The sequence below is a fragment of the Ambystoma mexicanum genome, chromosome 1q, assembly GCF_040938575.1.
Source record: "Ambystoma mexicanum isolate Mex_15411 chromosome 1q, UKY_AmexF1_1, whole genome shotgun sequence".
Taxonomy (NCBI): domain Eukaryota; kingdom Metazoa; phylum Chordata; class Amphibia; order Caudata; family Ambystomatidae; genus Ambystoma; species Ambystoma mexicanum.
In genome coordinates, this window is record NC_090922.1 from 1,151,284,634 (window position 1) to 1,151,308,366 (window position 23,733).

The window sequence follows — 23,733 nt, forward strand, 5'->3', positions numbered from 1 at the left end:
TTGCCGATAGAGAGATTCCTTCCTGAATTGCCCAAAACCAGAGCTGCATCGCCTCTCTGCACAGTGGTAGTGAGCCTACGCCTCCTCTTTTGTTGAGGTAGTGCATGGCCACTGTATTGTCCGTCATTATTAGGACGTTTCTTCCCCGTACAGACGGCAGAAAAGCCTTCAGCGCTAGTCTGATGGCTCTCAGCTCCAACAGGTTGATATGTAGTCTGGACTCCGATGGAGACCAACGACCGCTGATGGTCAAGTCGTTGGCGTGAGCTCCCCACCCCGTGAGTGAGGCATCCGTGACTACTGTTATCTCCGGCCATGGTTGCCAAAACATTTCTCCTTTCAGGATGTTCTCCCGACAGGCCCACCACTGAAGGTCTCGGGCTACTTTGACCGGGATCCGAAGGAGATCTGTCATCCTTCCTGAGAACTGTGACCACTGAGTTCTCAGTGCCCACTGGAGGGATCTCATTCTCAGGCGAGCCTCCGGCACGAGGAATATGCAGGATGCCATGAGGCCTAGCAACCTCAGAAAGTCGTAGGCTGGGAGATATTGGGCATTCTGAAATCTGATGACCATCTGCAGAATATCTCGAGCCCTCACCTCTGGTGGCAAGGCTTTTCCCAGGGAAGTGTCCAGGACTGCTCCAATGAATTGGAGTCTCTGTGATGGTATCATCTGTGACTTCTTTAAATTGAGGGAGAAGCCCAGCTTGTGAAGGAAGTGGCAAACATAATCTAGTTGTCTCTGAGCCTGTTCCGAAGATACAGCTCTGATCAACCAATCGTCTAGGTAAGGGTAGACATGAATCCCTTCCCTCCTTAGACTTGCAGCCACAACCGACATTAGCTTGGTAAAGACCCTCGGGGCGGAGGTTAGCCCAAATGGCAGAACTCGAAATTGATAATGAGAGCTGCCAATTGCGAACCTCAGGTATCTCCTGTGCCTGGGATGGATCGGCACATGGAAATAAGCGTCCTGGAGGTCTAGAGATACCAACCAGTCCTGAAGCTGGAGGGCCTGAAGGATCTGAGAGAGAGTCACCATCTTGAACTTGTCCTTTCGGAGGAATTTGTTCAATTCCCGTAAGTCTAAGATGGGTCTCAGTCCTCCGTCCTTCTTCGGTATTATGAAGTAGGGGGAGTACCAACCCTTGTTCCTTTCCGCTACAGGTACCAGTTCTATGGCACCTTTCTCTAGCAGGTCTAAAACCTCCTGCAAGAGGAGCGGATCTGGAAGCTTCAAAGGGTTGTTCCCCGGTGGATGACTCTGAGGGATATGTAGGAAGGGCAGGCAGTAACCTTGGGCCACTGTCTCCAGAGCCCAAGCATCTGACGTAATAGCCTGCCATTCCGTCAGATGGTGAGTTAACCTGCCCCCTACTGGTGTTCTGTGAGGGGAGACCTCAGAGTGGTTTTGAAGCGGCTGATGCAGTTGCCGAAGGTAAAGTGGCTCCTGCTCCTGCGGGTGCGGCTTTCTTTCCCCTACCCCGTCCACCACGGGTAAATCTTCCTTGGCCTCTTTGAGCCGGTCGTCCCCTGCCCCTTCCATATGAGGAATAGTAACGAAAGGACCGTCCTCTCCACGATGATCCCGAAGGACGAAAGGTATTCTGACGGATAGCAGCTCCCAATGACTTGGCTGCTGCCTTGGACGTTTGCAGTTTCTCCAAACTGTCATCCGCCTTCTTTCCAAAGAGGGTAGAACCGTCAAAGGGCATATTCAAAAGCCTGGTCTGCACGTCAGAGGCAAAACCAGACTTCCTCAACCACGCATGCCTGCGGATTGTGGTACTTGCCGCCATGGCCCTGCTGATACTGTCAGCAGAATCTAGGCCAGTTTGTAGGGTCTCGCACATCGCATCTTTACCATCCCTGATGATGTTTAAAAATGCGTCCCTTTCCTCTCCTTCTTGGAGGCAGTCAGCCGCTGATGAAGCGCACTCCCAAAGGGTGTGGCTGAACCTAGCGAGCGTACAGGTCGCGTTAATAGACTTTAACGCCATGCTACAGGCAGAAAAAACCTTCTTAGCCATGGCATCATACTTTTTGTCATCCCTATCCTGCGGAGCAGTGGGGTATGCAGATGTGCTGCCTGATGAGGTTGCAGCCTGTACAACCAAGCTCTCAGGAGTAGGGTGTTTTGACAAATATTCAGGGTCAGAACTAGCCACCCTGTATTTTGTTGACAGTTTTTTATTTACTGCCGGGATAATTTCTGGCGTTTCCCAGTTTGTCAAAATCCTTCTCTGTAGAGCAGAGTGAAATGGAACCACAGGATCCTCCTGTGGGCCCTTGTCCAGTATGTCAGTGAGGTCATCCTGCTGAAAGGCAGGAGAAGGTGCAGACCAACCCATAAATTCTATGATTCTAGACATCAGAGCTCTATATGGAGTCTCCGCATGTTCTCCTGGGTCTGGTTTGATAAATTCTGCTTCAGGAGAAGTGTCCAAGCCACTAGCTTCCTGAAGTGCATCCTGAAGATTTTTTAATCTTCCTTCCTCAGAGGCGAAAGTCTCTGGCTCTGGTGATGTGGTCCTCTGTAAATCAATATCTTGGTCTGAATCCTCCCTTTCCTCAAAAATCGAGGTTAAAGGGGGATACATTGGTTTTTGGAATGGTATAAACCCCATTTCCAATGCAGAAGGAGCCATCATCACAGGCCTTGAAAACGTCGATGTCGTCGACACCGACGTGAAAGTACTCGAAGGCGCCGTGAAAAGCGTCGAGAAATGTGTACTAGGCCTCGAAGAACTCGAAAGGATCGGAGTCCTGCTCGAGAACGACGTCGACGTTCTCGGCGTCGAGTCGGAGGTCTTTTGTCTAACCGTTGGCTGTGGAGTAGCCGTGGTTCTTTCCTTCACCGGCGTCGATATCGGCGTCGACGTCGGCGTCGACTCGATCGACTGATGCGCCGATGAATCCTTCGACAACGGCGTCGATGGCGCCGACCTCTGTTTCGAAGGAGTTTTCGACGATGGCGTCGATGATGCTTTATCTCCCGATGGCTCGAGGCGCTTTCGGGTTGACTTTTCCGCCGGGTACTGCGACTCGCGGCGTTTAGATTTTTTGGGTTTTTTACCCGGGGTATCACCCTCAGCTGTCTTCGAGGGGGACGAGGCCGCTTTCTCGAAGACGCTTAGCATCTTTTTCCTGAATTCCTCCCACTCAGCTTGCGAGCTGCGTTTTGTGGGGCAATGAACTCTCTCAGGAGAACTCGACGAAGATGACGAAGGGGATCTCCTACGTCTCTTCTTCGAGTGTCTCGATGTCGACGAGTGGTGGGAGCCACTTCGTGATCTAGATCGAGAGTGTTTTTTATGGTGAGGAGACGAACGTCTCGACTCTACCGAAGAAGCTTTCGAGGAAGTTAAAGTTGACCTACCTCTCTCGAGCTTCCCCCTACGCTCCTTCAAGGCTTTCGCCGTCATGGAAAGGCATTCCTCACACTCCGAACTCTGGTGCGTGATTCCCAGACACCACAAACAGACCCTGTGAGGGTCCGTCAACGACATTTTCTTCCCGCAGTCTCGGCACTTTTTGAAACCGGACCGAGGGGTCGTCGGGTCGGAGGAGGATGCCATCGATATCGAGGTAAATAGTAGTTATTATATACGTTATCTTGACGAGAACTGAGCAACGGTGTTCCGAGGCACAACGAAGCGCGGAAAAACGGAACTGAGCAACGGACGCTGCGCGCGGCCTTTATAGGCAGGATGACGTCGACGTCGGCACGGAGGCCGTCGAGGGTCATCGACTCGGCGATCATCGACGCGCAGCGCCCTCTGGCGAAAAAATTTTCCGAGGCCAGCAAAGCTGAAGGATTTATATCTAAGATAAGGAATACGTCGGAGGACACAATCCCTTCGAAGGGCCCGTTATTGTCAACTCACTAAATCTGTTTCAATAAACTCTGGGCTGCTACTGATTCAATTTAAAATCTTGAATCAACTGCACTACGCCCCTGCCAAGCTAGTTACATTTGTGGAAAATTGTACAGGGTCATGTCCCAAATGTAATGCTCCTAATGCTGGGCCGTATCATATGCCCCTTGATTGTGGAATTTTGGCGGGAGGTGGCGGGACTCCTTGAGGAAAAAACGTTGATCACTGCGACTCTGTCCCCCTTGAAGTACTTATTCGGTGACATCGGTAAAGTGAAGGAAACCACTAGACGTCTATTTAATATTTCATGTATTGTCGCCAAACGCTGTATCCTTAAATGTTGGAAATCTGTAGCTGGACCGACCCCAGCTAATTTCCTGAAAGCCCTATGTATGGTAAATGATGATGAGGAACTCTTTGTACTATCGGTCCCGATACCCTGTCGCCCCAAAGACATATGGACACTGCTGCGCCTGTACTTGTGTAATCTGATGCCAGACATGGATGTGACGCCTACATCTTCACCCTGAAATGCGATGGTTGTCTACCCATTGTATATATATGAGTAACGGAATTATGTCCAAATTGTGTTATAATGTTACTGCAATTGGTCTTTTTGTGAACCTGCTCTCTCAATAAATAAAAGTAAAAAAAAAAAAAGAGTCATGTGTGTTGGTGGTCCACACCTGCTCGGGTACATATTTTAGGTCTGCTTCAATGAAGAGGGGCGAGGCCACGACGGCCATCAGGGGACACTGCACTCTTATATACTGTACCATGAACTCACAAGGGATGCAAATCTCCAAAATTATTTCTCCATCACTGTCATTGTTTTCAAACAATTCTGCATATCTCGCCTCCTTAAGTGGTACAGTCGGGTCGATGCAAAGCACTGTGCGCCACTCACACTTGTGCCTGTCTGTTCCAAGCACAACCACTCTCTTTGCAGATACCAACAACCCTTGTAGGTCTAGGGACAAAATTGTGCCTGCCACCAATTACGGGGACACGACAGGGCAAAAGATGAAATTTGTGGCACTGCCTCCACAAACGCTGTTATTCCATGAATTAACATGTCTGGGTCTACGGCTATACCTCGGACCACCGCGTCCCCTGCCATTGCATGGAATTTCATTTTTTTTAAAGATATTTTATTGGATTTTTCAAAACATGTGAATCAACAAGTGACAGAACATATTATACAACTCACAATTCAATACAGCAAAATTAATTTCCCTCCTCAGTGTCAAATTTAGTTGTTGCAATTCATTAAAAATATCAACATCGTCCTTAAATTCAACAATGCGTAAAATAGGGGAAAAAGGGGAAATTCACCTGGAGAAGCCACTAACAAGGGGAGGGAAGAATAGAGAAACAGGGGGTGAAGGAGAAAGAGAGAAGAAGAGAGAAAGAAGAAAAAAATAATAATATAATTCACAATGTCAACTTCAAGGCTCTATGTAGAGTTCACAATGCCAACATCAAGGTTTTATGAAGTGTTTCAGCAGTGACGGTTGGAAGAACATCTGCTCGCTATCTGACACAAAATCCAAGAACGGACCCCAAAAACATGTGAACTTTGACATCTTCCCCTCTAACACAGCCGTAAGCTTTTCCAGACCTAATAGCTCCCACACCTTCATCCACCAGTATGACATATGCAGTCCCTCAACAGTCTTCCAACATCGAGCCCTTGTAATTTGAGCTGCTCTGAGCAGCTGAGAAAATAGTGTAGCTCTATATCCCCGACATAGAGAAAGACCCGTCTTCCGGGACATCCCCCAACAACAAGACTTGTGGATACATGGGGAGCAAGGTCCCAGTGATCTCCTTGATTTTGGATCGCACCTCCAGCCAGAACATTTGCATGACTGAGCAATGCCACATGTGTGCTAGATCGCCTCTCTCCCCACAGCCATGCCTACAAGTGTCCGGATAGTCAGGATTCATTGCATGTAACTTGCTTGGGGGTAGGTACCATCAGTAACAGAGCTTAATAGCATTCTCCTTCACTATCGTGGACCACAAGCTCTTCTGGGCTCTGCACCAAATCCTTTGCCATGACTCCTCCAAGATCTCCAAGCCCAGCTCCCTCTTCCACGCTATCATATAAGAGAAACTTTTCCCTGTAGGGACATTCTCCAGGAGTCTGTAGCAGGTAGATAATTGATGAGCCTGCTGCCCCTCTAGAATTTTAAATTCTATTCCTATCGGATCCCTGGACGCGGCCCGACGGGTGTCCCCGTTGGTCAGCCAGTGGCGAGGCTGTATGTATCTAAAGTGTTCAGATTCCAGCAATTTAAACTTCTCTTTGCAATCTGCAAACGTCGGGGGTTCTTTTTTTATTTTATTTTTAAACTCTTTATTTCTTGTTTTTAACAGAAATAACAAATGCAACAGTAATCACAGCTCCTGTGATTGGACTATAAACAACACCACAGGTTAAAACAGAATTCAAAGTAAACAGCAAACTTTAACCATAGACTCTACAAAATTACTAAGACCTAACCAAAAACATTACCATGTGCACTAATCCGACATCCACAAATAGGTCTCTCAGCCTCAAAGGTTCATCCGGACTCATTTCAGCGTTGGAATGAACCAACACCAAGGCCCGGCGTCAATGCTGGATTTTGGGTGACAGGGGAGAGTGGACCTAGGCCTGGTTTGATCCCTTTCTGCGTGCATGCCTTGTCCCAGCTCTGGAGCGTTGCCAGCGTGGTGGGCAGAAGCTCATTTCGGTGTCTCTGGGCATCCCTAGGAAGAAATGGGAGAAGAGCCAGAGGGAACGGGCTACCGCCTGTTCAATATCCTGCCATTTAGGGTGGTTCCGATGAGTTTGCACAGGACAGCATTGCAGCGACTTGAGCTGCCCTATAGTATCGCGGAATCGAGAGGAGCCCCAAGCCGTGCAGCATCTTTCTCCTAGTAAGGAGTTTACAGGAAATTTTGGGTTTCTTCCTCTTCCAAACAAATTGGCCTATTGCTTTTTTTTTGATGAATTCTTTTTATTGGTTTACAACAACAAGGCGGGTATACCCGTCATCCAACAAACGTCCAAAAACAGGATGAACAAATTCAGACAAAGAGTCGATCAGCCAAAGTTAACAAAAACATTATGTGTATATTAGACAGTGGTCAAATGGGACGGGTCATTGTGGATTGGATCGGCGTGGGCCAGTTCGTTGGGGAGAGGTGGGTTGGCGGGGTTAGGGGGAGCAGCCCCCAAAGGACGGTGGGGCGAGGAACTCAGACAATAGTATTGAGATAGGTGGTGAGACCCTCTGAGTCATATAGCGCTGGACCATTTGCCCCATACTTTCAGGAATTTGCCAGGGCAACCCCTGGCGGCGTACATGCGTTTTTCCATGGACGCACACCTCACCATCTCGTTGGTCCATCAGTTAACGGTAGGCCCGCCGGGCGCCCCCCACATGGTCGCCACCAGTCTTTTAGTAAGGCCCAATGCTATGGCCAAAAATGTTTTTTCACCCTTTGTGTGGTCCGTTTCCCCCCAGATGCCCAATAATGCAGCCTTTGGTTCCAATGGGGCCGGTTATCCAAGACCACGTTGTTTTCATGCATGCATTCCCACCAGAATTTATGAATGACATCACATTCCCAGAGCATATGGTAAAAGGTGCTGGGCGCCTTACAGCACTTAGGGCAGTGGGCGTCCTCTCTCAGTCCCCACTTGGCGAGCAAAGCCCAGGAATGGTAGGCCTGATGGAGTATTTTGTACTGTATTAGCTTTAGCTTGGCATCTATGCCTAGTTCATGGGGGAACATCAGGGCCTCCACCCACTCCTCTGACTTCAGGGGGCCCACAATGCAAACCCATTTCGCTCGCTGGCGGGTTAGGTCCTGAGCCCCGTATGCACTGATACAGTGCCGAAGTGGGTTTTGCTAAGATCCTTGCGTGTAGTACATTGACCTCCAGGGGTGAGCTATTAGGAATGTCTGAGTGTTAGGCAGAATCCTGTGCAGTGCCCTTAGGGACCACTACACACAATTAAGACTACAGGTGGTAATACAAGTTCACCCTTGGTACAAGCCTGTACTACTATGTTTAAGTGGTAGCAGTAGCGGAGCAGCCAGGCTTATCTCAAGAGTACATGAGCAGTAGCAGAGATTGCAAAAAGGGACCACAATTACTGTGACTCAAGCAAACAATGACTCAAAGTTTCAGGCAAAAAATATAAGTACATTTATTTTAAACCATCTATTATAAAACACAACACTTCTATAAATTCAAAAGCACACATAAAATACACTACACACAACCAATTCACTTGGTACAGTATAACTCAAGGTAAGTACCCTATGTTTTAACGGACCGGTGTTGTGAAACAAAAGACGTTACCGGGAATACATATGCGATCACATTTTGACAGTAATGACAGTTCGGTCTTACTAAAGATACGCTTATCCGTGGCAAGAAATGTTACCGGGGCAAAAACACACTTAGCACCTGAGTTAACGAGAGAGAGTTGGGGGCAAAACTTTTGTCAGGGCAGACAGAATCAGGGAACACCCGTTGACAGAAATACAAGAGTCAATAGGCCAGAGCCAGTGTCAAGTGGATCACACAGTCGGACAGTTCAAGATTCAACGTTGCCAGGAGTACTTGGATATTGTCAACAGAGGAAGCAAAAGTTTCAAGAAGGAGGGAAGACAAGGGCAAGCCTTGGATGAAGAGAAAAGGGATTCACCCTAGCTCCTCGAAGCAGAACACAGTACCTTATTAAAGAAAGAAGCTGGTGCCACGGCAGTTGTTGCTGGTAGTTTCCTGCAGACCCACGGTTCCTGGTGCTTCAGTCGTGGTGACGAGAAGGAGCATGTCTGGAGGGGTCTGCACTACGCAGGGATGAAGCCAGCAGCAGCGACGGTGAATAAAAGGTACGCTCCTTAAAAATAGTAGAGGCTCTTCAGATGACTATCCGGACAACTACAGCAGTGTGCAGTGATTTCGACCACGAAGAGGATGCTCTGGCTGTGGAAGATGAGCTGGTTGATCCCACCAAGCTCAAGGGAAGAAGACTCCGGACTGGATCTTCTCTGGTCGTCGAAGGGTAGATGGTTCAGGACTGCAGCAGGGCTTCACCGGGACGGGGTAGTTGCAGCAGCCGTCTTCTTCTCCGCTTCTCTTCGGTTCCTTGTAGTTCCAGTGGTGACTCTGACTTCCAGCCCAAGAGTCCTGCCTTTTATGCGAAAATCCCCCATTAACACAGCCTGGCTGTCAATCACGCAGCAGGGGGGTTGTCCAGCCCGGACAACCACCTCAGCCAATCATGGCGAAGTGTGACTTGAGTTTCCTAGGATACCCTGTGCAGGGGATGACTACACCCCTCCCTCACATTCAGCCCACCTAGACACCCAGGCGCCTAGAGGAGGGCTTCTTGGCAGAAGCCTGCCAAAAAACTGTGAACAAAGAAGGCAAACCTGGTTTGCCGCGCAAAGTAAAACACAAGAAGGACTTTAACAAAAAAGAAATGGCAAATAAACTCGACCGGAGCCAAAAGAAAGAGTATTTGGTCAAGCGGGTTTATATTCGAGGCTAATATAATAGCCTAAAACAGTACCACGTTTATATATTATAAACGTGGTAGAAAAGTTAGGGTAGATACCACTGTCACCAGCCAAGTCTAAATGTTAAAAGAGCAAAACAAGGTACTAGGCGGTACAGATAAAAAGGGCTAAGAAGTAACCCTTTTCCAATACTCCATGTAAGATGGGGTGTACTGGATCTGTGGTTAAATGACTATGTAAAGTTAATGGCAACTTTACCCTTTTCTGGGGGACAGTAGTCAGCCTCAGAAATGGAGTCGGTGGAAAGTCTAAAAGATAGCCCTGTGTCACTCCACTGAAGGTACTGTGTAACACACAAAAGAATGGGACTACTGAAGTGGTGTACTCCATAGTCCACAATGACAAAAACAGATGAAATACACATGGCAAAACATGGGTAAGAGTGGGGGAAAAGCTCACACTCTTACCAAGTGAAAAAAATAAACTCCAGAAATCCAGCAAAGCTGCTGGGCGACTCACTAGGTAAGGGAAATTAGCCATTGAATGAGAATTCTCCCTAACACTGAGAAGGAGGGGAACTGTGTAAGTCGGGCGTGTGACAGTTGCATGTGTCTGTATATGTCACTGGGTGGAAGGTCAAACTCCTCGTGTAATGTTGCGAACGGTTTGAGGTGTCCATCCCTAAGACCTCTGTGAGGGTCAGTATGCCCCGGTCCTCCCAACCAGGGAATCGGCCCATAGTGACCACCTCCGGGATGTACCCATTGCCCCACATTGGTTGGTACAGCGTTGGTCGCCCCTCCCACCCAATATGTTGGAGTGCTTCCCTCCACACCAGCCGTATATAACGTATTATTCCTGGGAGGTTGGCCGTGGCATGGTCTATTCCATAATGGACCCGGGCGGGGGGTACGTTCCCCCATACACCTAATCTCGTTACCAATATGTGGAAGAGCAGGATCCGCGTGGAGCCATTCATTAAAAAAGCCTAGTTGTGCAGCTCAGTAATAGGCCCGAAGGCAAGGTATACTCAGACTACCCTCCAGACCGATCGCTGCATCGTGGTCAAGGCGACGCAGGGTTGTTTCCCACCCCAAAGAAGTTTCCGGAGGATGGAGTCAGTATTGGAGAAGGTCGCGGGGAGGATGTAAATGGGGGCGTTCTGGAGGACATAGAGGAACCCCGGGAGGGAAAGCATTTTAAACAGGGCGGCTCTCCCTAGCAAGCCCAGAGGTAGAGATTGCCAGTGAGTGACGTCCGCTTCCAGTCGAAGAAAATTCTCAGGATCGAGGGTCACCCTGATACCTAGGTAAACAAAACTCTGAACGGACACCGAATAGGGACAACGCGGTGGGATCACATCCGCCCCGCCCTGGAGCGGAAAGAAGATAGTTTTCTGCCTGTTGACTTTAAGCCTGCATAACTCTTGGAATTCTGTGAGGATCTTGGTGATCTCGGGACATGAGACCCTAGGGCTGCTCATGTAGATAAGGAGATTGTCAGTGTAAAGCGAGACCCAGTCCTTGCATCCCCAGGGTCACGTGAATCCGAACCGTGCAGGGGATGTCCTAAGTCGGATTGCGAGGGGCTCGATGGCTAATATAAATAAGAGGGGGGGTGTACGCTCACCTGGTATCCACAGGGAGGCCACCCAGCCCTGGTTGGATGATTTGCACTCTCAAACGCTCTCCCGGTCCCATGCTAAGGCCTCTGGTTAAAGATGGGTCTGCAATATAGGAGAGCTGGATTCAATACCAGATTGTCTTTATGTTTTCCCACCTCCCTTGGCCTCAACTCCTTCCTCCCCCTTGGGCCCTCTCCTCACCTTAATATTGTGAAAGGTGGATTCTCCGTCCTGCCCTTCATGGCAGGGGCGCGTAGATGTGGGGGGCGAGCAGCGACCAAGCTACTTCACTGGTGCAAGCCCCCCTATGGGAATCCAGGCCTGCTGCGACTCCGTAGGTTTGCTGCTTTACAGTATTTATATGCAGTTCTTATGTTCCTCTTAGTTCGAATAATAATGTCTTGCTTCTTTCCTTTTAGGTATGGAAAGGTATTTTGGTGTTGTCATACAGTTTGAAGATGAGCATGGGCCGGTAGGCGAAAGTGCGGTGTGCGCGATGCTGTCCGGTGAGTAATGCGCAATGCGCATCGCTGTTTCCCCTTTTATATTGCTAACGTGTGTCTTTTCTCTCCTTGCAGGTTGCGATGTTCCTCGCCGAGCGCCGTAATGTTCCAGCAATGATACTGACCAGGAGATGACTACCTAGGTAAGAATTGTGTGGCTTTCTTCATTCGGGAGGAAACGTGAGTAAACGCTTACTAATGCTGTCTTTCTTTCTCCTCTTTCCAGGTTATGGTATTCCAGGATGCATGCGGTGCCGGATGATGGAGTTCGTACCTTCAGGTGAGTGGAACTGAAGTCGGCGATGGATTGAAGACAGGATACTGTTCCAGGTAAGTTTCATAGTGTTCTTTTTCTCTCTGCAGGACCTTGGTATCAGGTGAACTAGCATCAAAGAACTGGACACGGTGAGCGTTACGCTGCCCACAGCAGAATAACACAAAGCATGTTCTGCTGTTTGGGTGCGGTTTAAATAGTCACAGGTAAAGAAGTCCAGGTAAAATAGTCCCAGGCCTGCCACACCCAAAGTAGTCCAGGTAAAGTAGTCCCAGGCCTGCCACACCCAAAAGACTAGACCGCATAGCTCAGTTCCTTGTAACTGAGCTATGTCTGTGCCTCCATGTAGGCTGAACCCCCCCAAGTTAAATAGTCCCAAGTAAATAGTCCCATTCTAATGTTGGTCTTCATGATGGTTATGAGCCTGGCGCCAAAGGCCTGACTCCTAGAGAGTCTTGGATGAGGTTTTAAGGCCTTTGACCTGGCCCTAACTGGAAGGCTGACTTGCCAGTGAGGGCCAAGGGCAAGGGTCATGACAGGGGCAGAAGGGGCATCCCTGCCTGCTTCCTCTGCCCAACGGGAAGGGCTTTGAGGAGATCCCATTCACCCGGACGGTCGCTTCGGGGGCAGTGTATAAAAGCTTGACCCAAGACATGAAGTAGGGCCCAAATCCCATTCGCTCCATGATATCCCACAGGGCGGACCAGCCCACCAAATCAAAAGCCTTATCAAAGTCGGCTGCGAGAAGCACCAGGGGCTCTTTGATGTTGGGGGCCTGGCTGATTGCAAAATGGACACTGCGCAGGTTCATCCTAGTAGACTTGGCCGGCATGAACCCACACTGGTCAGGATGGACCAGGGGGCGGATGACCCCCAGAATTCTGTCAGCTAGGACCCAAGCTAGCACATTGGCCTCCCCATTAATTAGAGAGATGGGTCTATATGAGGAGCAGAGGTCTGGGGGTTTTCCGGGTTTGGGGATCACAACGATGGTGGCCTGCCTTAGGTCCTCCAGGAGCATATCGTTGTTACGGGAGCGCAGCAGCATACAGTGCATGTGGCCTGCAACCGAGTCACCCATTCTCCGCCAGGCTTCGGCAGGGAAGCCGTTAGGGTCGGGGGTTTTACCGGGCTGAAGCTGAGACAGCACCGCGGACACTTCCTCCTCTGTGATTTCTGCCTCCAGCGTATTGGTCTGGGCATCGGAGAGCCTGGGGAGAGCGGTGGCATCTAGGTAGTGTGGGGGCTCCTTGGCGGGTGTGATATTCCTGGAGGCGTAGAGGTTCTGATAAAAGGCAGCAAAGGCGTTCGCTATATCTGTGTCCGTTTGGTGCAGGACCCCCCCTGACCCCTTAATGGCTCTGACATGTCTGCGGGCGCTGTTCCGTCGCTCCAGCCAGGCCAGGGTCTTACCGGCCTTATTGCCTGTGGCGTAGATCTGACTATGCATAGTGAAGTGGGCGGTCCTGGCATTATCCTGTGCCAGGTTTCGAAACAGTTCCTGGGCCGTAACCATCGCCTCTTTAGACTCTGGCGTGCTGGAGGCTAGAAATTCCTCTTCCGCCCTGGCCGCAGCTTCCTCCTTTTCAGAGATTTCTAGGGTTTGGTGGCGACGGTATGCAGTGATCAGAGACAGAGCTTCCCCTCGGAGCACGACTTTATAGCCCTCCTACAGTGTGACTGGGCTGGATACGGATCCTTCGTTGATGGTAAAATAGTCGGTTGTCTTTTGGACGAGGCCTTGACACACTTCGGCGACACCCAGGTAGTATGCATTGAGTCGCCAGGAGGATGGACACTTGCCATGGGGCAGTTTTATAGTGAGCAGGAGGGGGGAGTGGTCTGAGATACCTCTGGCGAGGTAGGTGGCGGTTTTTAGCGTGTGTGACATATCCCGGGGAACAAAAAGGTGGTCTATGCGGGACATGGAGTTATGGGCATTCGAGAAGAAGGAGTATAATCGGTCCGTGGGGTGGAGAGTGCGCCATGCGTCCACCCATCCCAACGCAGATGCAAAGGCGTGGAGTTTGGTTTGAGTGCCAGGGTTTCTATTGCCGACATGCGTTCTATCATTATGGATGTACATGACCTCATTAAAATCCCCACCCAGTACCCATTTATCCGCCTGTGCCCCCAACGTTACCTCCTGGAGGTCCCTAAAGAATTCCTGTGACAGCGGGGAGGGGCATACGCTGCCACAATGCCCCAAGAGGTCTTCCCAATGTCGCCAGTGACCACCACGAAGCGGACCCTGCGGTCCGTGTGGAGTTCCCTCAATTGGAACGAACGGGACCCTTTTGTGCAGCAGAATCATGTGCCCCAGGAGCCACTAGAGAACCCGGCATGGAAGGTGGTTGCATAGTTGGATTTCTTAAAAAATCTACATTCTGTGCCCATCAGTGTGTCTCTGTGAGGAGGGCAATATCTGGTGAGTGTCTGTTTAAGTGTTGGAGGAAAAGCCGTCTTTTAACAGCAGAGCCCAGCCCATTCACATTCCAGGTAAGCAAGGTAAGGTGGCTGTCATGTGCCATTGATGAGTATACAGAGGTGGCATTTGCCAGGTGGTCGGGTTCCTGGCCGAGGGCCATTCTGCTGCCCCAGCGCCCTGGTGGAGGTTCCCTGTCCGTCCCGGGCCCCCCATCCCGCGCTGCGTCCCCACCCACCCACCAGTGGTTCTGACCAGTACCGTACCTTGAGTAGTGAGTGTGATTGCCTCAACCATTTCCAAATAACGTCTTTGTTAGGGAGAATTCTCTGTTTAGGCTGAATTTCCTAACCTAGTGAGTCCCCCAGCAGCTTTGCTGGATTTTTGGGGTTTATTTTTTTCTCCTGCCAAGAGTGAGACTCTTTTAACCTCACTCTTGGACATGATTTGAGTGTGTTTCTTTGACTCTAGATGTGTTTAATGGGCTATGGGTTCTTTTATTCCATAGGGCTTCATGTGTTTTTGTGATGTGTGTTACACAGTACCCTCAGTGCAGTAACACAGGGGTGTCATAGTGACTCCCCAGTATAGACTCCATACCCTGGGACTGACTACCTTCTCCCGGGGTCTGTAAAGTCACCATTGCCTTTACTAGTCTTAAATTCTGAACAGAACCAGTACAAACCATCATATTGTGGACGTACTGGCTGGGGCAATCCGATTGCCCCGGGGTCTGTTAGTCGAGGGGGCACGTCTCCGTCCCCCCTGATCGAGTTTTGGCTGGTGGCAGTGGATACTACTTTTTATATTCAACCGCAAATATTTCTCTATAGGATTTTCCCATTGTTCGAGGCTACTATCTTTATTTATTTAATTACGATAGCCTTGAACATACCGCTGGTTTATTTCATTAATATTAATTCTCTGGTTGGTATTTTTTGCCAAAACTCGTTTCTAAAATGGCATTTGTGTTCTCTACTGTGACTCCAACCCAAGTCGAGCCCTTTGTTCCACTTTTTGGCGGGCTTCTCCACAGAAGCCCTCCAAAGTGGTGCCACTCTGACTGGGGTACTTAGGAGGGGTGGAGGGGGATTTAGGCACCCTGGACTGAGTTGCCTAGGCAACTCAAGTCGCACTCCGTCATCATTGGCCCAAGTGGTGAGCCGGCCGGCTCACCACTTAGCATGTTTGAGTGTGAGCTAGGCTGGGTGAATGGGGGTTTTCTGCATAAAAGCAGGGCTTTGGGGACTGGAACTTCAGAAGTCGCCACAGGACCTAAGAATCCGACGAGGGAGAAACTGAGCCGACCTGCCACGACGGCACCACCGGTGGAGCCCTGCTGGACCGTCTCACCACTTTTCCAAACGACAGAGGAGATCTCCCGCCGGAGAGTCTTCTTCCTTTGACTGGTGGGGATAACCAGTTTCACCGTCTTTTCGCCTTCACAACGTATCTCGTGGACGCCTTGCCTGTGCCAAGCACCCCGGCAACCGGGATACCACGTTTTACCACGACCGCGAATTAGAGGATAATACCTTTAACCGGAAAACTCTGCGGCTGGTTTCTTCCCTGGCAGGGCAACGACCTTCATCTTTCCTCCAATTCGAGATCTTCTCTTCCCCTGGACGACGACGAGACTTGCACCCGCTGCCAGGAACAACTGCCACCGCTGGAGGATCCTTCCCACTTAGGGTACCGTGTCCCGCCCGGCTTCCCTTGCCACCGACTGTACGGGGTAGATTTAGTCCCCGGCTTTCGAACCTGGGTTATCCTGGGACACCCTGGCTAAACTTTTCTGAGCCTCTCTAAACTCTTTTTCGAACTCTCTGCAAGACTTTCAAAGCCTAGTGTAACTGTGTGATCTTGGGCGCATTTGTGCTCTGCTCTCTCTAAGAGTGGGCCCAGCCTATGGACTTTGGCTCACAAGTGACTTTTTGCTCTTCTGCCTTGCTAATAGTGTTCCTAAAGCTTAGAGTGGTGTATCTTCCCATATTCTGTCTTTTTCCCTCCCTTATTCATGAACTTATTGGAGTGCCATCTATAGTTAAGCGCTCACCTCTGTCTGGAAATAAGTGGTGTTAACTAAGATTTATCTGATAAGGAATAAGGGTTGTATATAGTATAATAGTAACTGTGTTTAGAGTGTTTTACAATAAGAGTGCTGGAGTGTTTCAAACAGTGTGTTTTTAAATAAATAATTATATACTTTGATACCAAAGTTCTGGTCAGTGTTTCCTTGTATTATTGTATCTGAGTGCCTATTGTGTATACTTTGCATACTGCCTAACTCTTCTTGAGGGAAGTCTGACTGCTCAGCCACAGCTACCAGGTAAATCTGGGTGGTACGGACTGCTACCAAGTGGGTTTACTGCTAACACCTGTAGTCCTAAATCGTTTGCAGTGTTCCCAAAGGGAACTGCACAGGTTTCTGCCTAACAGTCTTGCCCCGCCCCCTCCTCGTACCTCCCTGCCAACCTAAAGCACCTGTAGCCCGAACCTAGCGCCAGAAGGGCACGCAACAGAAACATAAACGCGAACCACATGAGGCAGTAGCCCGGACTGGAGCGACAAGAGCACCTCGGAGAGACGGCGGCCGCTGGTAACGCTCCCCTTTGGTACATACGGACACATCCCGAAAGTCAGGGTGCAGCGGTGTTCATCCGTTGTCTGCAGTTCCCTCAGCCTGTTGTGGTGCAGCCACGGGTTCCAGGTCTAAAGAGGGAGGGCGAGGTGAAGACTGCTCCGATCTTGGGATCCGTCCGGTTATTCCCGGTGGCGATCTGCAGGGTCCATTGTTATTAAGGATTTGAGTTTGCAACCATTCCCATGCCTCCTTTCGGTGTGTAAAACAGGTGGGTGGTCCCATTGTGGTGAACTTTCAATAATGCAGAGAAAAAGAGAGCATATTTGATGGACAGTGAATGCAGTTTTTTCTTCACGGAGTCAAAAGACTGACGGGCCTTTTGAACCTCTTTGGTGTAGTCCGAGTAAAACCCAATGCGACATCCATTGTACGTAACGGGCCCCATGGTGCAGGCCATCTGCAGAATGGCGTCTCTGTCCCTATAATTTAGGAGGCGTGCGATGATTGTCCATTGTGGGGCACCCGGGACAGGCCGCCCGGTGGGGACTCTGTGCGACTGTTCAATCGGAAAAAATTTAGAGAGCCTTTTGGCAGCAAAGATATGGGCAAGCCAGTCCTCAAGGAAGAGTTCTACACTAGGGCCTTCTTCTTTTTCGGGGATCCCGAGGATCCTTAGGTTATTTCATTGAGCCCTTCCCTCGCTATCTTCTGCATGATATTCAAGCTGATCCACCTTCATGGAGATCGCAGCAAGTTGTTTTTCCATTTGTCTGAGTGAGTCTTCCGTATCGGATATCCTTTGCTCCGACTCCCCAACTCTGGATGCTAATTTGTGGAGGTCCTGGCGGAGGAAGGAGACATCCGCTGACAGGCCCTCTATCTTTAGCTCCAGACATGCCCTGGATTCGCCGATCGCCCTCATTACGTCTGTGAGAGAGATGGCAGCGTCTTGAACTCCCTCTCCTGGGTCGTAACTGCCCTGGTGCTGCAGTGTGGAGCTTGGGGGGATGCCGACCGTGAAGAGGTCCATCTTGCTCTGTAGTGTCTGTCTTTTGCTCTTGTCCTTACCCATCGTGCTTGTTGCGGAGTCGGGATGGATAGTAGTCTCGGGAGAGTCGCCAGGTCCTGGTACTTGTGGCAGTCCCGTGACAGGACCCGAGCGTGAGGGGGTGCTGGTGTGTCTGGAGTCTGCAAATCTTAGGTGGATCAAAGGCGGTGGCCCCAGTCAAACTTGTGGTCTCTTGGTTGTTTGTAGGTTGTCACCTGGGCAGATAGCTTACCCCCAGCATATTGTATCTTGTTAAGAGGGCGCCCTTCGGATTGCAGGACGGCGCAACTTTTAGTGCCAGGAGGCAGTTACAGAGGTGTTGCAGTTCGCAGGGGGCGCGAGTATAACTGTGGGCTGGGCCGCTGCATGCGTGGTTGGTGTCGTAGAGGGTTGTACTAATTGCGGGTGGTGCAGGGCCCCTCCCTCGGTGATGAATCCTATTGCGCTGCAGGATCACATCGGGGTATCATGTCAGTCAAAGCTGCAAGTCTATCTGCTGCTCACCCCTCCTTGCCTGTTGGCCTTGGCCTGCACGGCTCACTTCCCCTTGCGGGCCGCCCAGTATGCAGACCCACCGTGGGCCCTGCTGGGGTGGCAATGCAGGGGCTCCCAGTTGTATCGCTGGGGGTGAATGTTCAGCCTCTCGGCTCGGAGGGCAGAGGGCGGGGGCTGCGCTCTCCGTTTGCTTGTGTGCTCAATCCACCAGGGTGCAGTGGGGTCCCTATGCAGGCTACTGTTGCTCCTCACCTCCCATCAGGGCTGGGCCTCTGCCTGGCTGTGCTCCAGCTATTGTTGCTGGCTTAGTCCGGCCTGCGGGGGTGGTCCCCCAGCTATGTTGTGCTGTGTCGGAGGTGACGCCACCGCCTTGGGCCGCCCGCCGGGTCGTGGATGACTCCGCTGGTGGCCACGGGGTGGACCGGCCATCAGAGAGCCCTGGTGGGCCCGGGGCGATGGCACAGTGGAATCCGTGGGGGAGGCTGCGGTGGTAGCACGGCCCATGCCCCCCAGTCGCAATGCAGGCAGGGAGGAGGGGGACAGGGCCTGTGGTATCCGGGGCACTGGGGCATCGTCTTCCTGCCTCCTCTCCACCGCCGCCGCTCCGGGTAGATGTGCCGCAGGTCTGGCGAGCGGCCCAGGGCCAAGGGAGAGTCCAATGCACCGGCCGTTGGCCAGCCGGGTTATGTGCGGAGCAGGGACCCGCCTCCAGAGCGTCTCCTCTCGATCCACAGAGAGCGGTAAGGTCGATGGTCTGTGTGGACGTTCCCCTCGTCCGATTTTGGTCGGGGTTGCAGGAGCTGGCCACTCGGGTGTACAGTCATGCAGACTGTGATATTTTGAAGTTGTGGGCAGAGGGGGGCCAGGATAATTAAGGATGTTTAAGGCAGCCGACGGGAGCTGTTGACTATTTCGATTGCATCCGCCGCTCGCGCATGTGGTCCCGCATGTGCTCCCACCTATTGCTTTTTGCATATCGATGAGATCACTTTCAGGGATTAGCACTGGTAAAGAATGAAAAACATACAGGAGCTTCGAAACTAGGGTCATCTTGACCGCGCTGATCTGGCCTGGCCATGAGATTTCCTGAGAGTCCCAGTGTAAGAGCCATTCCTTGGCCTCCCTCAATAGAGCACATATGTTTGGCTTTAAAGTCGGGGTCAATTTTATTCCCAGATAGGGGATATTCGTGGTGGACCATGGGATAGGAGACACTGCCTGGATGGATGCAACCCCAGAGGGGTTTTTTGTTAGAGCCATTCTGACTAATTTGGATGGGTTCACCTCAAACCCTCATATTTTTGCAAACTGGGACAATAAATCCATAAGATGCACAATAGATCTGCCAGCGTCATTTAAGAAACAAAGCACGTCTTCCGCATATAAGGCTACTTTATGGCACTGTCCCACATATTCAAAGCCAAATATCTCGGGGTGTAGCCAAATTGGTTGGGCTAGGGGTTCCATCGCCAAGGCAAATACTAAAGGGGAGGGGGCAGCTTTGCCTTGTGCCCTTGCCCAAGGGGTCCATTGCGCATTCATCTTAACCCTAGTTGAGGGAATTTGGACATTTGAAAGGATCAATTTCTAGGACCAAAGCCATAAGCCCTCAATACAACTCCTAAGTATTCCCAGGACATGCTATCAAAAGTCCTGTGGGCGTCTAAAGATAGTAGGGACAGCCTGCCCAGGATCCTGGGAGCAAGGGCAATTAAGTTTATCGCCCGACAAATGTTATCTTGTGTTGAACAGTTACGTATAAAACCTGTTTGGTCCTTCTCCACCAGTGTTTGGAGAATCTCCTCCAGTCGACCAGCTATTATTCTGCTTAAGAGTTTTGCATCTGTGTTCAATAATGCAATAGGCCGGTAGGACATACAGTCTGTAGGTTCCTTCCCTGGTTTCAAGATCAGAGTGGTTGCGGATTCAGCCATAGACTCAGATACCGAACCTGTGGCACAAATGATGTTATGATATGATATGATAAGGCATTTATAACGTGCCTATACACATGTGTTTCAAGTCGCGACGAGGCAAGGGAGGGGAACAGAGGGAAGACAGACAACGATCCTACTAGGTAGGCCAGGTGTCATTCAGATCCCGCAAGTGCATGGGATGGGGAGGGAGGAGAAGTGAAAGGGGCAAGGGGGAGAGGACAGTGCAGCACATGGGATAAGGAAATAAACAGACAATAAGTAAAAGTAAGGCCAACAGGTGGCAAGTGCAAGGGTAAGTGCAGACATCAGGTATCAAGTGCTGGTAGTGGGACTGTAGAGATACAGAAAAACAGTCCCCAAGTGCGGGGGTTGCCAGAAAGGCAAGTGCAGGAGTGCGACTGCTGGGAGGCTGGGACCTGGGCCCGAGATCAGGGGTGTCCAGGTAACCAGTGCAGTTTCAGTGTCAGCCAGGAAATCAGCAAGGGAGAGGAGGAGAAAAAGCAGAAGCAAAGAGAAAGGTTTTGAGGTGCTTCCGGAACAGAAGATGATTCTCCTCAGGTTTCAGGGACGCAGGGAGGCTGTTCCAGAGGGAGGCCCCAGCCGAAGAAAGAGATCTATCACCAACTCGTTGCTTGGAGAAGCGACTGACCCTGAGGGAGTTAGATGCAGATGAGCAAAGAGCTTGAGAAGGAAGGTATTTAGGAAGAGAAAGTTGAAGGTATTGAGGCCCCAGAAGGCCTTGTAGACGATGCAGAGGGTTTTGAAATTAATCTTTGCAGCCACTGGGAGCCCGTGCAGAGATTTCAGTCCTGGAGAGTTACGGTCCCTGGGTTTGTGGCCAAGGACAAGTATTGCAGTCCTGTTCTGGATGAGTTGCAGAGGAGAGAGAGTAGAAGCAGGCAGATTTAGAAAGAGGCTGCTGCAATAGTCCAGCCTAGAGAGACAGTGTCTGGAGACAGTGAGCTTCTGGGGGAAGGAGAGGAAAGGAAGTATACCTCTGAGGAGGTGAAGCTGGTAGTGCGACTTCTTAGAGACGTCAGAGATGTGAGGAGAGAAGGAGAGTGTAGAGTCGAAGATGACCCCAAGGTCTTTAGTCTTGCAGGTGGGAACAGGAGGAGGGCCAAGAGAGGCCGGCCAGAGAGCTACAGGAAGGGAGGGAGCGGGTGTGCCAATGAGGAGAATCTCAGTCTTACTGGAGTTTAGGCAGAGGTCGTTGGTGGCACACCGCTCCTGGATAGCAGCCAGACAGTCAGGGATGAGGGAAGTAGAGGAGGAGGCCGAAGGTAGCCTGAACATGAGCCGAGTGTTATCCGCATAACACTGAAAGTTGGGGCAGAGAGCGGCGAAGCAGTGGGCCAGGAGCGCCAGGTATTGGTTGGAAAGCCAGGGAGAGACGTTAGACCCCTGGGAGACATCACAGGTAGTGAAGAAGATAGCGGAGAGGAAGAACCCAAGTTGGACCTGGGAGGGTCGGTCGGAGAGGAAAGAAGTCAGCCACGCCAGACCCTGACCAGTGATACCCAGGTTATCAGGGAGACGGTTGAACAGGATGGCATGGTTGACAGTGCCAAAGGCAGAAGAGAGATCAAGCAGGACGCAAGGGGTGTTGGAGTCAAGGTTGGAGAGCAGGTCTTCACGGATGTTCAGGAGAGCAGTTTCTGTGCTTCTGGAAGCTCTGAAGCCAGATTGATGATCATGAAGACAACCAACAGATTCAGTGTGGAGATTAAGCTGGGAGATGGCCAGTTTCTCCAGGAGCTTTCCCAGGAAGGGAGTGATGGAGATAGGGCGATAGTTAGCCGGGCAGGAGGGGTCGGCAGAGGGTTTCTTAAGAAGGGGGTGCACAAGGGAGTGCTTCAGGGGAGAAGGGAAGATTCCAGTGGCGAAGGAGTGATTGAAGAAATCAGCCAGGGCAGGAGACAGGGAATCAATGTGGTCCTTGATAGTTTTGGAGGAATAGGGGTGAACTTGTTTCGACAACACTTTCATAGATCGAACTTGTCTAGAAACTTTGTTTGCGGAGAACAGGGGAAAGGCAGAGGAGGGAGGAGAGGTGGCAGCAGAGAGGCCAGAGGAGGAGCAGGTAGTGGGGGGAGGGAGGGGATAAGAGGAGAGAGAGGACAGGATGTCCTGAGTTTTAGAGATGAAGTGAGAAGCCAGTGCCGTACAAAGGGCCTGGGAGGGGACCGGGAGAGGTAGAGACTGCGGCAGGATTGGCAAGTTCCTTGCAGATTTTAAAGAGTTCATCCGAGTTATTAGATGCTGCAGAGACGCGGGCTTGGATATGCGCTCTCTTCTTGGTTAGGACAGAGAGGCAGTATTGCCTTTGCAGCAGGCCAGTTTGTCAGAGGATGCACATGAAGCACGTTATTTCCTCTCGGCCACCCTACACTTGCGTTTTAGGGTGATGAGGTCTGAGTCGAACCAGGAGTTGCACTTGGCTTTCGGCTTCAGGCGGATTCTCATGACAGGGGCAAGGATATCAAGAGTATCAGATATAGCAGAGTGGATCGTGGAGAGGGCTGTGTCAGGATGAGAGTCAGCCAAAGGGGGAGGGGGGTGAGAAGGTGGCGGCGAAAGCCTCAGCTGACACGCGCTTCATGGGTCGGATGACCGAGAAGGTGAGTGGCAGTGATGGAAGTGGCTTGGCCTGAGGGTTAGGGAGGGTAAGGTGGGAGGAGAGGAGACAATGATCACACCAGGAGAGAGGAGTGGTGAGAGGGACAGAGAGGGGAAGGTCTGAGGAGATCAGAACATCCAGAATGAGTTAAAAAGCTTTGTCAGATAGGGGGAAAGTACAGCGCTGAAGGTTCTATAAAATTTGAGGCCGTCTTGACCCAGAGCTTTTCTAAGGGGAAGGGAACTAATAACTAGCTCTGTTTCCTGAAACGTGACAGGTTCTTTCAAAAGGCTCTGATGCTCCTGGGTGACCTGCGGGAGGTGTGCCTGATGTATAAATTTGAGGGCTGTGAGTGGGTCAGTATTGTGGGGAGCTGAGTGTTCTCTGAAGAATTTTTCAATTCTTTGAAGCTTGTCCGCTTCCGAGGTGACATGCTTCCCATCCGAGTCCCTTAGGGATTATATGCGATTGCGCCCAGATTGTTTTTTCAACTTAGATGCTAGAAGCTGATTAGCCTTATCCCCTTTCGAATAATATTAATGCTTAGTGCGCATGATGCCATATGCCGCTTGACTCATAGGGTAAGCCTCTACTTTCGGGCTACTTGTACATCTCGAAGCGACAGTTGGGAACCCTTTTCTTCATGTAGTTCATCCCTTCTTTGGAGTTCTGACTCTAACTGGGATTGCAAAGGTTTCCTGATTTTCCCTCTCACTACCGTTTGGGCCATAATATGCCGCTGAATAATAACCTTCCCAGCGTCCCCCACCATAAGATAGTTCACCTCCCCCGTATCATTCTCAGTGAAGTAGT